We start from the raw sequence: 13,549 nt of genomic DNA, 5'->3' as shown, positions 1-13,549 counted from the left end.
TCTTAACTTCAGCAACCTTAATTCTTTTTCACGTATTTTAACATATTCAAAGCTTCTGAGATTAGGGAACAAACATCTACAGGGGTTTGGAGGAACTATTCTACTTAACACGAGCTTCAGGGGTTAGAACTTGGGAGGTCACAGGATGGTAAGTGCCACTGATGATGACAGAGATGATGAGAAGAATTCATTTTGATAGGAATACAACAAAGTTGTGCCAAATTAAGTGGAGTGTCCAAATAGTAATGGCACCCAGAGCTGTTGGTCTTGAGGATCTAGATCCCCAAAAAACAGCATGATCAGGGACATGAGCTTAGGGAGACTTACACCTGGAGGTAGTCTGAAAGCCCTTGAGCCACTGATCCTTTTGTCATTTTAGAAAGAGAATAAATAACACAAGGATGAGAAGCTTAAAAAGGAAGTGCCCTCGTCATCTCTTATCTATGGGTAAACACTCACCCTATGAAGACCTGAAAGGAAACAAGGGAAGTCCTAGAGAGGCCTGAAGATGGTTCCACAAAATTTCAGAGGGGACAATTTAGCTGGTCCCCTCAACCACATCTGTAGCCCAGATGTGCCATATAACCAGAGTACATGCCCACACCAAAAAGCCAACATTATGTACTCCACAAGGTCTGTGGCCAGTGTAAAAGTATGGAGGAACCTGTCCACATGACTAACCAACTTTGTTATTTGTGTCACATCAAAGCCAGAGCCTCAACAAATTACTACTCTCTGAGGTCATTTAATTATGATTAAGTGAACTATGAACCAGTGTAAATGGCATTTTATACTCTAGTGAATTAAGATATGAGATGTAGCTGAAGTGAATAAGATTTATGGCCCAAATTCATGCAACCTTACAGTAATTTCATGACACTTTTACTATGAGGCAAGCAATGCCAGCTCTTGAAATAATTAAAAGTACATACCAATTCCAAGACTGGGCTTCAGTCATTTATGGGAAGCCAGGAGACAGAATGAGGAGCAGGTTTCTTTGTGACCAATTTACTCTGGATAGCAGGAGCTGTTTCTTTTACCTGCAGCAAAAGTCTTAATTAGGGTGAGAAGACTGCCCCTGAGCAGGCCATCCAGGCTCCAGGGGATCAAACCACACCACACATCTCCAGAAGCCAGATTCCTCCCCAAATGAATCAGTCCCTCTCCAAACGAGAAATGCTTCATAGACAAGTAGCTTTTCAGTTCCCTAGGCTCATATACCACTGCCCTCTGCAGATCCCTTTGTGACCTTGAGATTACCTTAGTCTTGGTTACCATCCACAGAAGCAAGGAATCACTGTCCACAGATCCCAAGGGAACTGGCAGAGCTGGAGAGGGGTCAGCCAGAATATGTCTCATTTATCTTGGGTACTTTTTCCCCATTGCCAGCTATCTCTTATGCTCTGGCACTTCTGCTTTTTCCAGTTTATGCACCAATTGGCATTTTCCTGAATTCTGATTTTGTATTCTATCTCAGGGATTCTGATCATACCTCTCCCATTCAATGAAGGGGGTCCCATGGACAGAACCCAGAGCCAATCATAAGGGAAGACCTCCATTACCTTCAGTTTCTCATATTTCTAATTTAAGAAACTTTAGGTGTGAGGATGAACATTTATTTGCCATCATAATCAATTAAATTCAACTATGAAACAAAATCTTCTCCTTGCAGCTCCTGACATTCAGGACAGTGCCTCATTTTATCAGGCATAGAGAAAATAGAGGGATGAGGAAAGTGTTGCTAACCTCTAACTCTTGAATAAAACAATGTATTTTTATTTATCAAGCCAGATGAGTTGTAGAATTTACTATTGCAATATTCTCCTAACAAATTTCCACATTTTCAATCTTGCCCTTACTCTAATCCAGTCTCTTGTAAACTGAATAATTTTCCTAAACAACAAATCAGTTCAAGTCACTTTCTTCCTAAAACCTTTCAGTGGACCATTGCCTATTAGACAAAATCTGTACTCCTTTTCATAGTCAAGAGCAGAGCTTCCCAATCAGTGTCCCCGAAATGGATTATAAGTGTACCCAGATATTGATCACCTCAGCCTAGCAGAGAGACCTAGGGTAACTGAGCCCTAGAGACTTTGGCCTTAGGAAGAGAAGTCTTTCAAATCATGAGAAAGATTGAAGAGTTAGCTCCTAAATGCACACACACATACACACACACACACACACAAGTTCACATTCATATTATTTTTCATGATACATGAATGTATGGATGCTTACTGTATAGACTAATAGAACATTATAGTGCATCATAATCACCAAGAAAACAAACTGAAATCCAGATTTACAGATGCTACCACAGAGATACAGTAAATCTGGAACTCTTCATTTTTTATTAATTTTTATTGGAGTACAGTTGTTTTACAATGTTGTGTTAATTTCTGTTGTACAGCAAAGCAAATCATCTATATGTTTAAATATATTCCCTCTTTTTTGGATTTCCTTCCCATTTAGGGTCGCCACAGAGCACTGAGCATAGTTCTTTGAACTATATAATACAGTAGGCTCTCAGTAGTTATCTATTTGATATATAGCATCAATACTGCATGTGTGTCACTCCCAAGCTCTCAATTCATTCAGCTCCCCACCCCCACAAGGACCCTTCAGTTTTTTAAGAAGCAGTCCATGTAACTGTGATGCAAATGGTTTGTGGATCACACTTGGAGAATTACAGCCTACTCTAGTTATACTGGACCATACCATAATTCTCCAAATGTATGTCTTCTCTTCCTTGTTTTTGCTCAAACTGTTCCCTGTGCCTGGGATGCCTGTCATGCTTCTGATCACCTAGCTAACCCTCATTTATTCTCCAGGCCTGTGCTTAAACCTTGTTTCCCGTGGAAAGCTTTCCCAGATTCACAAGGCATATTGGGTGTCTCTCATATATTCTCTCTGAGCCCCCATACTTCTCTTACAGAATTTAAATAATTACCTACCATAAAGGTAAGGGTCACGTCAATGTTGTTTATCATTTTATCCCTAACACACTCTAGCATATGGCCAAGTTTATTATAGGCATTCAGTAAACAATCGAATGAATGCCTTATCTTGAATACAGGTCACAAAGGAAATTTAACTACAATTGGTCATTTCAAACCTAGGTGTGATAACCTCTATCAGCCTCAAAATGGAGTAAGTCACCCATCTAGTTCTACACTAAGAGAGCCAGGAACCCAACCCTACCCCATTTCCTAGTTAATATGAGCATTCCTTATGCTCTGAAGCAAAACTGCCACTGCTTCCAAAAATTTCTTCTATGGCTTATCACTTATAAGGTCCATGTTTATACTAAAAGACATTCCTTGTCATCCCTGACAGTTTCTCATTCACCGGCATCTTGACAATGGCTTTAATTGTCCAATAAACCTCAGAATATTTTTTCTTCTGGCTTCCTTTCTGAATGGTTTTCTACTATCCCAATTAGGGATAATATATGACTTTCATCTAACCAAAGTGTTACAAAGCATTCCTCAGGCCCTGTCACCCTACCTGCTTAGAAGGATGCTAGTTTTAGGGCAACTTGGTTTAGGACAACTAGACCCAAGACATTCTTACTTTTAACATTGAAAGTCCCCCATCTGCCATTTCCCTTACTTTTAGCCCCTGGTAACCACCATTGTAGTCTTTGGTTCTGTGAGTTTGACTTTTTTAGATCCCACATATAAGTAATATAGTATTCACTTTTCCATGTCTGATTTACTTCACACATAATGTCTTCCAGGTCCATTTGTTTGTCACAAATAGAAGAATTTCTTTCTTTCTCATAGCTGAATAAAATTCGATTTATAGTTATACCACATTTTCTTTACTCATTCATGAATTCATGGACACTTGGACTGTGGGTCAAAGAGTGAAAATGTTCTGTTATAAAGTGAATAAGTTCTGAGGATCTAACGTAGAGCACGGTGATTTTACAGGCGTATCTTGTTTTATTGACCTTTGCTTTATTGTGCTTCACAGATACTGTGTTTTTCACTCACTGTGAAAAATATGGCAACCCTGCATCCAAGCAAGTATATCGGCGCCATTTCTCCAAAAGCATTTGTTCATTTCATGTCTGTCATATTATCAAAATAATTCTCTCGATATTTCAAACTTTTTCATTATTATTATATTGATCATGGTTATCTGATCAGTGATCTTTGATGTTACTATTGTAATTGCTTTGGAGCACCACAGACCATGCCCATATAAGATGGTGAAGTTAATAATCAATAAATGTTGTGTGTGTTCTGACTGCTCAACCAACCAGCCATTCCTTCATCTCTCTCACTCTACTCAGGCCTCTCTATTCCCTGAGAGACAAAAATTTGCAATTAAGCTAATTAACAACATTACAATGGCTTCGAAGTGTTCAAGTAAAAGGAAGAGTCACACTTTTCTCTCCAGGGGATCTTCCCGATCCAGGAATCAAACCCAGGTCTCCTGCATTGCAGGCAGATTCTTTACAATCTGAGCCACCAGGAAAGCTCCCTAGTGGGGTAAAGCTCCACACTTTACTCATTTTAAATCAAAACCTAGAAATGATTAGGCACATTGACAGTAATTTCAAAATGTTACTATTCTTGGTCACCCAAGAGCTTGGGTGGAAATGTACAATGAGATTAATGTTGTTTTACTTTAATTTTTTTGCATTTTTAATTTATTTTTTAATTGAAGGATAATTGCTTTACAGAATTCTGTTGGTTTCTCAAAACACCAGCAAGAATCAACCATAGGTATACACATGTCCCTTCCCTCTTAAACCTCCTTCACCATCCCACCCTTCTAGGTTGTTACAGAGCCCATTTGAGTTCCCTGAGTCATATGGAAAATTCCCATCTGCTATTTTACATATGGTAATGTAATTTTCCATGTTACTCTCTATATACATCCCACCTTCTCCTTCTTCCCACTCTCCCATGTTCATAAGTCTGTTCTCTATCTCTGTGTCTTCATTCCTGCCCTGCAAATAATTTTATCAGTACCACCTTTCTAGATTCCATATATATGTGCTAGTAAATGGCATTTGTTTTTCTCTTTCTGACTTACTTCACTCTGTATAATAGGCTCTAGATTCATCCACCTTATTAGAACCTCTTTATCCATTCATCTGTTGATGGACATCTAGGTTGCTTCCATGTTCTACCTATTGTAAATAGTACTGCAATGAGCATTGGGGTACATGTGTTTTTTTCAGTTTTGGTTTCCTCTAGTAGTGGAATTGCTGTGTCCATGGACAGAGGAGCCTGGTAGGCTGCAGTCCATGAGGTCACTAAGAGTCAGACACGATTGGGCGACTTCACTTGCACTTTTCATTTTCACGCATTGGAGAAGGAAATGGCAACCCACTCCAGTATTCTTGCCTGGAGAATCCCAGGGACAGGGGAGCCTGGTGGGCTGCTGTCTCTGGGGTCACACGGAGTCGGACACGACTGAAGTGACTTAGCAGCAGCAGCAGCATGGTGGTTTGGACTGTGGCTCAGATCATGAACTCAGTATTGACAAATTCAGACTTGAATTAAAGAAAGTAGGGAAAACCATTAGACCATTCACGTATGACCTAAATCATATCCCTTATGATATACAGTGGAAGTAAGACATAGATTTAAGGGACTAGATCTGATAGATAGAGTGCCTGATGAACAATGGATGGAGTTTCATGACATTGTACAGGAAACAGGAATCAAGACCATCCCCATGGAAAACAAATGCAAAAAAGCAAAATGGCTATCTGGGGAGGCCTTACAAGTAGCTGTGAAAAGAAGAGAAGTGAAATGCAAAGGAGGAAAGGAAAGATATAAGCATCTGAATGCAGAGTTCCAAAGAATAGCAAGAAGAGATAAGAAAGCCTTCCTCAGCGATCAATGCAAAGAAATAGAGGAAAACAACAGAATGGGAAAGACTAGAGATCTCTTCAAGAAAATTAGAGATACCAAGGGAACATTTCATGCAAAGATGGACTCGATAAAGGACAGAAATGGTATGGACCTAACAGAAGCAGAAGATATTAAGAACAGGTGGCAAGAATACACAGAAGAACTGTACAAAAAAGATCTTCACCACCCAGATAATCACGATGGTGTGATCATTCACCTAGAGCCAGACACCCTGAAATGTGAAGTCAAGTGGGCATTAGGAAGTATCACTATGAACAAAGCTAGTGGAGGTGATGGAATTCCAGCTGAGCTATTTCAAATCCCAAAAGATGATGCTGTGAAAGTGCTGCACTCAATATGCCAGCAAATTTGGAAAACTCAGCAGTGGCCACAGGACTGCAAAAGGTCAGTTTTCATTCCAATCCCAAAGAAAGGCAATGCCAAAGAATGCTCAAACTACCACACAATTGCACTCATCTCACACACTAGTAAAATAATGCTCAAAATTCTCCAAGTCAGGCTTCAGCAATATGTGAACCATGAACTTCCAAATGTTCAAGCTGGTTTTAGAAAAGGCAGAGGAACAAGAGACCAAATTGCCAACATCCACTGGATCATGGAAAAAGCAAAAGAGTCCCAGAAAAACATCTATTTCTGCTTTATTGACTATGCCAAAGCCTTTGACTGTGTGGATCACAATAAACTGTGGAAAATCCTGAAAGAGATGGGAATACCAGACCACCTGACCTGCCTCTTGAGAAACCTGCATGCAGGTCAGAAAGTAACAGTTAGAACTGGACATGGAACAACAGACTGGTTCCAAATAGGAAAAGGAGTATGTCAAGTCTGTATATTGTCACCTTGCTTATTTAACTTATATGCAGAATACATCATGAGAAACGCTGGGCTGGAAGAAGCACAAGCTGGAATCAAGATTTCCGGGAGAATATCAATAACCTCAGATATGCAGATGACAGCACCCTTATGGCAGAAAGTGAAGAGGAACTAAAAAGCCTCTTGATGAAAGGGAAAGAGGAGAGTGAAAATGTTGGCTTAAAGCTCAACATTCAGAAAACTAAGATTGTGGCATCTGGCCCCATCACTTCATGGGAAATAGATGGGGAAACAGTGGAAACAGTGTCAGACTTTACTTTTTTGGGCTCCAAAATCACTGCAGAGTTGATTGTAGCCGTGAAAATAAAAGACGCTTACTCCTTGGAAGAAAAGTTATGACCAACCTGATAGCATATTCAGAAGCAGAGACATTACTTTGCCAACAAAGGTCCGTCTAGCCAAGGCTATGATTTTTCCAGTAGTCATGTATGGATGCGAGATTTGGACTGTGAAGAAAGCTGAGCACCAAAGAACTGATGCTTTTGAACTGTGGTGTTGGAGAAGACTCTTGAGTGTCCCTTGGACTGCAAGGAGATCCAACCAGTCCATTCTAAAGGAGATCAGTCCTGGGTTTTCATTGGAAGGACTGATGCTAAAGCTGAAACTCCAATACCTTGGCCACCTGATGCGAAGAGTTGACTCATTGGAAAAGACTCTGATGCTGGGAGGGATTGGGGGCAGGAGGAGAAGAGGATGGCAGAGGATGACGTGGCTGGATGGAATCACCCACTCAATGCACATGAGTTTGGGTAAACTCCAAGAGTTGGTGATGGACAGGGAGGCCAGGCGTGCTGCGATTCATGGGGCCGCAAAGAGTCAGACACGACTGAGCGACTGAACTGACTGAACTGGCTGAACTGATGGTGGTTTTACTCCTAGTTTTTTAAAGGAATCTCCATACTGTCTTCTATATTGGCTGTATCAATTCACATTCCTACCAACAATGCAAGAGGGTTCCCTTTTCTCCACATCCTCTCCAATGTTTATGTTTGTAGACTTTTTGATGATGGCCATTCTGACCAGTGTGAGGTGATATCTTATTGTAGTTTTGATTTGCATTTCTCTAACAATGAGTGATGTTGAACATCTTTTCATGTATTTGTTAGGCATCTGTATGTCTTCTTTGGAGAAATGTGTTTTAAAAACAGAAATATAGACCAGTGGAACAAGATAGAAAGCCCAGAGATAAACCCACACACCTATTGCTACCTTATTTTTGACAAAGAAGGCAAGAATATACAATGGGGCAAAGACAGGTTCTTCAATAAGTGGTGCTGGGAAAACTGGGCAGGTACATGTAAAAGAATGAAATTAGAACACTTCCTATCACCATACACAAAGATAAACTCAAAATGGATTAAAGACCTAAATGTAAGACCAGAATCTATAAAACTCTTAGAGGAAAACACAGGCAGAATGCTCTGTAACATAAATCACAACAAGATCCTCTATGACCCACCTCCTAGAGTAATGGAAATAAAAACAAAAATAAACAAGTGGTATCTAATTAAACTTAAAATCTTTTGCACAGCAAAAGAAACTAGAAATAAGGTGAAAAGGCAGTCCTCAGAATGGGAAAAGGTAATAGCAAATGAAATAACAACTGACAAAGGATTAATTTCCAAAATATACAAGCAGCTCATACCAGTCAATATCAGAAAAACAAACAACCCAATCAAAAAGTGCAAAAAAGACCTAAACAGACATTTCTCCAAAAAAGACATACAGATGGCTAACAAACACATGAAAAGATGCTCAATGTTACTCATTAGAGAAATGCGAATCAAAACTACAGTGAGATATCACAGTCAGAATGTTCATCATCAAAAAGTCTACAAACAATAAATGTTGTTTTTAAATTGCTAACACATCATCCATTCTGCAACCCATGGATCAAGGAGTCATTTCAACTGTTAAGTCTTATTATTTGAGAAGTACATTTTGTAAGGCTACAGATGCCATAGATAGTGATTCCTCTGGTGGATCTGGGCAGTCAATTGAAAACTTCCTGGAAAGGATTTATTATTCTAGGTACCATTAAGAACATTCATGAGTCATGGGAAGGCATAAAAATATCAACATTAACAGGAGTTGGGAAGAAGTTGATTTCAACCTTCATGGACAACTTTGAGGGTTCAAGTCTTCAGTGGAGGAAGTCACATCAACTGCAGTGGAAATAGCAAAAGAACTAGAATTAGAAATGCAGCCTGATATAAGTATATTTCTTACTGATTTGCATTGTTGTATGGCAGAAACAAGTACAGTATTGTAAAGCAATTTTCCCTCAATTAAAAAGAAGTGGAGTCTGAGGATGTGATTGAATTGCTGCAATCTCATGATTAAACTTTAATAGATGAGGAGTTGCTTCTCATGGATGACCAGAAAGTGGTTTCTTGAGATGAAATCTGTTCCTGGTGAAGACTGTGGAAATGACAACAGGTGGTTTAGAAAATTACATAAACTTAGTTGATAAATCCAAGGCAAGGTTTGAGAGAATTGACTCTAATTTTGAAAGAAGTTCTACCATGAGTAAAATGCTATCAAATAGCATTACATGACACACAGAAATCTTTCATGAAAGGAAGAGTCAGTTGATGCAGTGAAGTTTATTGTTGTCTTATTTTAAGAAATTGCCACAGGCACCCCAACCATCAGCCATCAGCCATCAGCCCCAACCACCACTCTGATCAATCATTAACCATCAACATGGAGGCAAGCTCCTCCACCAGCGAAAAGATTACAACACTTCAGCAAGATGATAGTTAGAATCCTGAGTGATATTTTTTTTTTGGCTGTACCACGTGGCTTACAGACTAAAAGGTTTCTGAATAGCAAGGGAGACCATCAACAAAATGAAAAGGCAACCTACTGAATGGTAGAAAATAATTGCAAATCATATATCTGACAAGGGGGCTAATATCCAAAACACATTTTAAAACTCATACAACTCAATATTTTTAAAAACTGATTAAGAAATAGACAGAAGTTCTAAGTAGGCATTTTTCCAAAAAAGCAAACAGATGGCCAACAAGTTCATGAAAAGATGTTCTACATCATTAATGATCAAGGAAATGTTAATCAAAGTCACAGTGAGATATCACTTCACACCTTTTGGAATGACTATTATCAAAAAGAAGAAATAGCAATGTTAGCAAGGATCTGGATAAAAGGAAACCCTTGTGCACTTGCTGGTGGGAATGTAAATTGGTGCAACCACTACAAAAAAAAAAAAACAGTATGGAGTTTCTTCAAAATATTAAAAATAGAGCTACCATATGATCCAGCAATTTCAGTTTGGATATTTATTTGAAAACCGTAATTTAAAAGATATCTGCAAGGTCTTAAGATATAGAGTTGACTGCTGCCTCCTGACCTAAGTGAGATTGATGTTGAGTTGAATTCTGATGATGAGATCGTATAAGACAGCTCTGAACTTAACTTAGGGTAAAGAAGATGAGATCTTTACAAAGACAGAGATCTCAGATATTCCTACAGATGGACCAAACACTGAAGCAAAGGCAAATGTAAATGCACATGAAAAGTGTCCCTCTGGAATTCCCTTAAATAGTGGAATAAATTTCAAGAATTGCATAAAATGCATTCTGAACAGAAAAACCTCAACTTAAAGATCAGGAAAGAAAAAAAGAAAACACTCCAGAAAAAGCAAATTAAAGAATGAAGAAGAGTCTCGTAATGAACAGTCTTCAAGTGAAATCCAGTGGAAGGGACTTAGTCTTTTGGAGTCAATGAGAGGTTTGATCTCTACTGTTGAAATAAAGTTGAAAATTTGGGCCTTGAAAAGAGCATAGACCAGGTTGTGGAAGCGTGGAACATTGAGAAGGCCGAGAAACTCAACAACCAGCTAGCTACTCTAGAGCTTGGTGTAAAAATTGCCAAAGCAATTGCCTGCCACAACTTTGTAAAAGCCAAAAAGGATGCTGAAAATTCACAGCTTTTGTGAAAAAAAAAAAAAAAAAAAAAAACTTGCCTGGAGATTTGACGCAAAGAAGAGGTGGGAAACCAAAAGCAACATGGGATATGCGTGACTTGCCAGAGTTCTTCAACAACTTTGAGGCTTTACTTGAGTCTTCAATTGCTTGATTTACTGAGAAGATTTTCCTGCTTATGCCAACTATGTCAGGAAATTGATGGAAACATAAAAAAAAAGCATAAAACTTGGGAGCTGATTATCAAATCATTTTTCATTCTTTTTCTAAAGAGTTCATCCCATTGAAGTGAATGAAATGGAATATTCAGTTATTTGTACAAGTAATCTAAGCATACATACAGGGGAAAAAGGATTTTTTAATTTATTTATATAGACCTCCAGTATAAAATCAATTTTACTTTTCATCCATTTGGTGTAGCATAGCCAATGAGCTCCTTACTTTCTTATCTGCACTCAGTGTAACTGCACTTATTCTGGAGTTGTGTTTTTAAGATTGGCATTTGTTTAAAATGGATTAGTCATAAATGCAAGAAAGATATTGTGTTTACAAATGACTTTAGTGTTATAAAAGTAATTATTGGTTCTTTATTTGAGGCAGTAGAGTTGATATTTCACAGTCACATAATAACAGCAATTGATTTTTAAAAAATAATAATAAAAGATATTTGCACCCCCATGTTCATGGCAGCAGTATTTACAATAGCCAAGATACGGAAACAACCTAAGTGTCTATCAGTGGATGAATGGATAAAGAAAGTGTGTGTCTATATATAGAACAGAATATTATTCAACCATAAGAAAGAATGAAATCTTGCCATTTTCTACAATATGGATGGACTTTGAGGGCATTATGCTAACTGAGATAAGTCAAACAAAGAAAGACACATAACATATGATCTCTCTTACATGTGGAATCTTAAAAAAATCTCATAGATACAGAAAACAGATGGTGATTGCAAGAGGTGGGGTGAGGGTAGGAGAAATGGGTGAATTTTTTTAAATATAAGTAAATTGAATCTAAAATGTTTTATTGAAGGATAATTGCTTTACAGAATTTTGCTGTTGTCTGTCAAACCTCAACATGAATCAGCCATAGGTGGGTGAGATGCATGGAATTTAAAATTTTTTAAATATTCATGGCACTTTGGAAATCATTCATGAACAGGCACAGAGCAGTGAAAATTTTGAGTTGTCCAAGGTATGTATTCCCAGTTGAGGTTGAACAGAACAATACTCTGTCTTCTTGTTTCAGCTCTCATAATGTAAACAAGAGTCCATTTTGCAATCATCTTATGAAAAGACCCAAATGAACTTTTCAGCCAACCCAATATTTACTGCCATATTTTCTCCCCCTTACGTGCTTTTTTTTTTTTTTTTTTTTTTTGGTGATTTTGCTATTTAAAATGGCCTTCATGCATAGTGCTGAAGTTCTGTCTACTGTTCCTAAGCACAAGACTGTGATATCTTACAGAAAAATTATGTGTGTTTGATAAGCTTTATTCAGGCTTGAGTTACAATGATGCTGGTCATGAGTTCAATATTAATGAACCAACAATTTATATTAAATAAATTATCTTTAAACAGAGGCACACATAAAACAAAGCTATATACTGATCAACTGATTACAGGAACTTTAGTCTGCATTTCGCTGGGAGCAGTGATTCAGGATTCACTAATTTCGTGTTAGCAGCAACAGTTCACAGAGTGTAACTACTGTGAATAATGAGAATCAACCGTACTTTGGTTGTTTCCTTACAGCACTGATCACACATTATAAGTATATGTTTATTTGTATAACTTTTAAATGTCTGTCTGCTCCAGCAGACTGCAAGCTTCAGGGGAACAGGGACTAGGATTTTTTTTCATTTGATTAGACCCCCAGTACCTGTTACCCCAGTGCCTAGTACATAGCTGGTGATTGGTAAAAATTGTTGAATGGAAAATTAAATGAATGAATGAATGAGTAAAGTGCCTGTAGTTATGTGGCACAGAGGAATACCTGGGCAGGGAGCCAAGCAGATCATTACAGAGAGAGGTTGCAGACTGTGGTAGGAGGGACCACTGTTTTGTTCCCATTTTCTATTATAGTAACTTTTGTCCTATCATGTTGACTATGCTGCTAAGTCGCTTCAGTCGTGTCCGACTCTGTGTGACCCCATAGACGGCAGCCCACCAGGCTCCCCTGTCCCTGGGATTCTCCAGGCAAGAACACTGGAGTGGGTTGCCATTTCCTTCTCCAATGCATCAAAGTGAAAAGTGAAAGTGAAGTCGCTCAGTCATGTCTGACTCTTAGCGACCCCGTGGACTGCAGCCCACCAGGCTCCTCCATCCATGGGATTTTCCAGGCAAGAGTACTAATGTTGACTATACTCAATGCATAATTGAAGAATTTTCCATTGAGACATTTCAGGTGTCAAAGCAAAACGCCACCTTCCTCTAAGTAGTTTAACATCCTTTCATTGTGCTGATAGTGAAAACAGTCAAAAGAAGTTCCTGTAATCTGCTGGCTACAAATAGTAGACAGATTTAGAAGGGACATGGGGTTTTCTTCCCCCTTTCCATCAGTTCATTTCAGTTCAGTCGTTCAGTCATGTCCAACTCTGTGACTCCATGAATCGCAGCATGCCAGGCCTCCCTGTCCATCACCAACTCCCGGAGTTCACTCAGACTCACGTCCATCAAGTCAGTGATGCCATCCAGCCATCTCATCCTCTGTTGTCCCCTTCTCCTCTTGCCCCCAATCCTTCCCAGCATCAGAGTCTTTTCCAATGAGTCAATTCTTTGCATGAGGTGGCCAAAGTACTGGAGTTTCAGCTTTAGCATCATTCCTTCC

General features: G+C 38.8%; 1 pseudogene; it reads left to right on the top strand.

Annotated features, from left to right (window-relative positions):
- The window catches only part of LOC100139951 (protein FAM204A-like), a 42,212-nt pseudogene extending 31,334 nt beyond the window's left edge, over positions 1-10,878 (top strand).
- Positions 10,879-13,549: the final 2,671 nt, after the last annotated feature.

The sequence above is a fragment of the Bos taurus genome, chromosome X (genome assembly GCF_002263795.3).
Source record: "Bos taurus isolate L1 Dominette 01449 registration number 42190680 breed Hereford chromosome X, ARS-UCD2.0, whole genome shotgun sequence".
Lineage (NCBI taxonomy): Eukaryota > Metazoa > Chordata > Mammalia > Artiodactyla > Bovidae > Bos > Bos taurus.
This window is presented reverse-complemented; position numbering and strand designations above follow the sequence as displayed.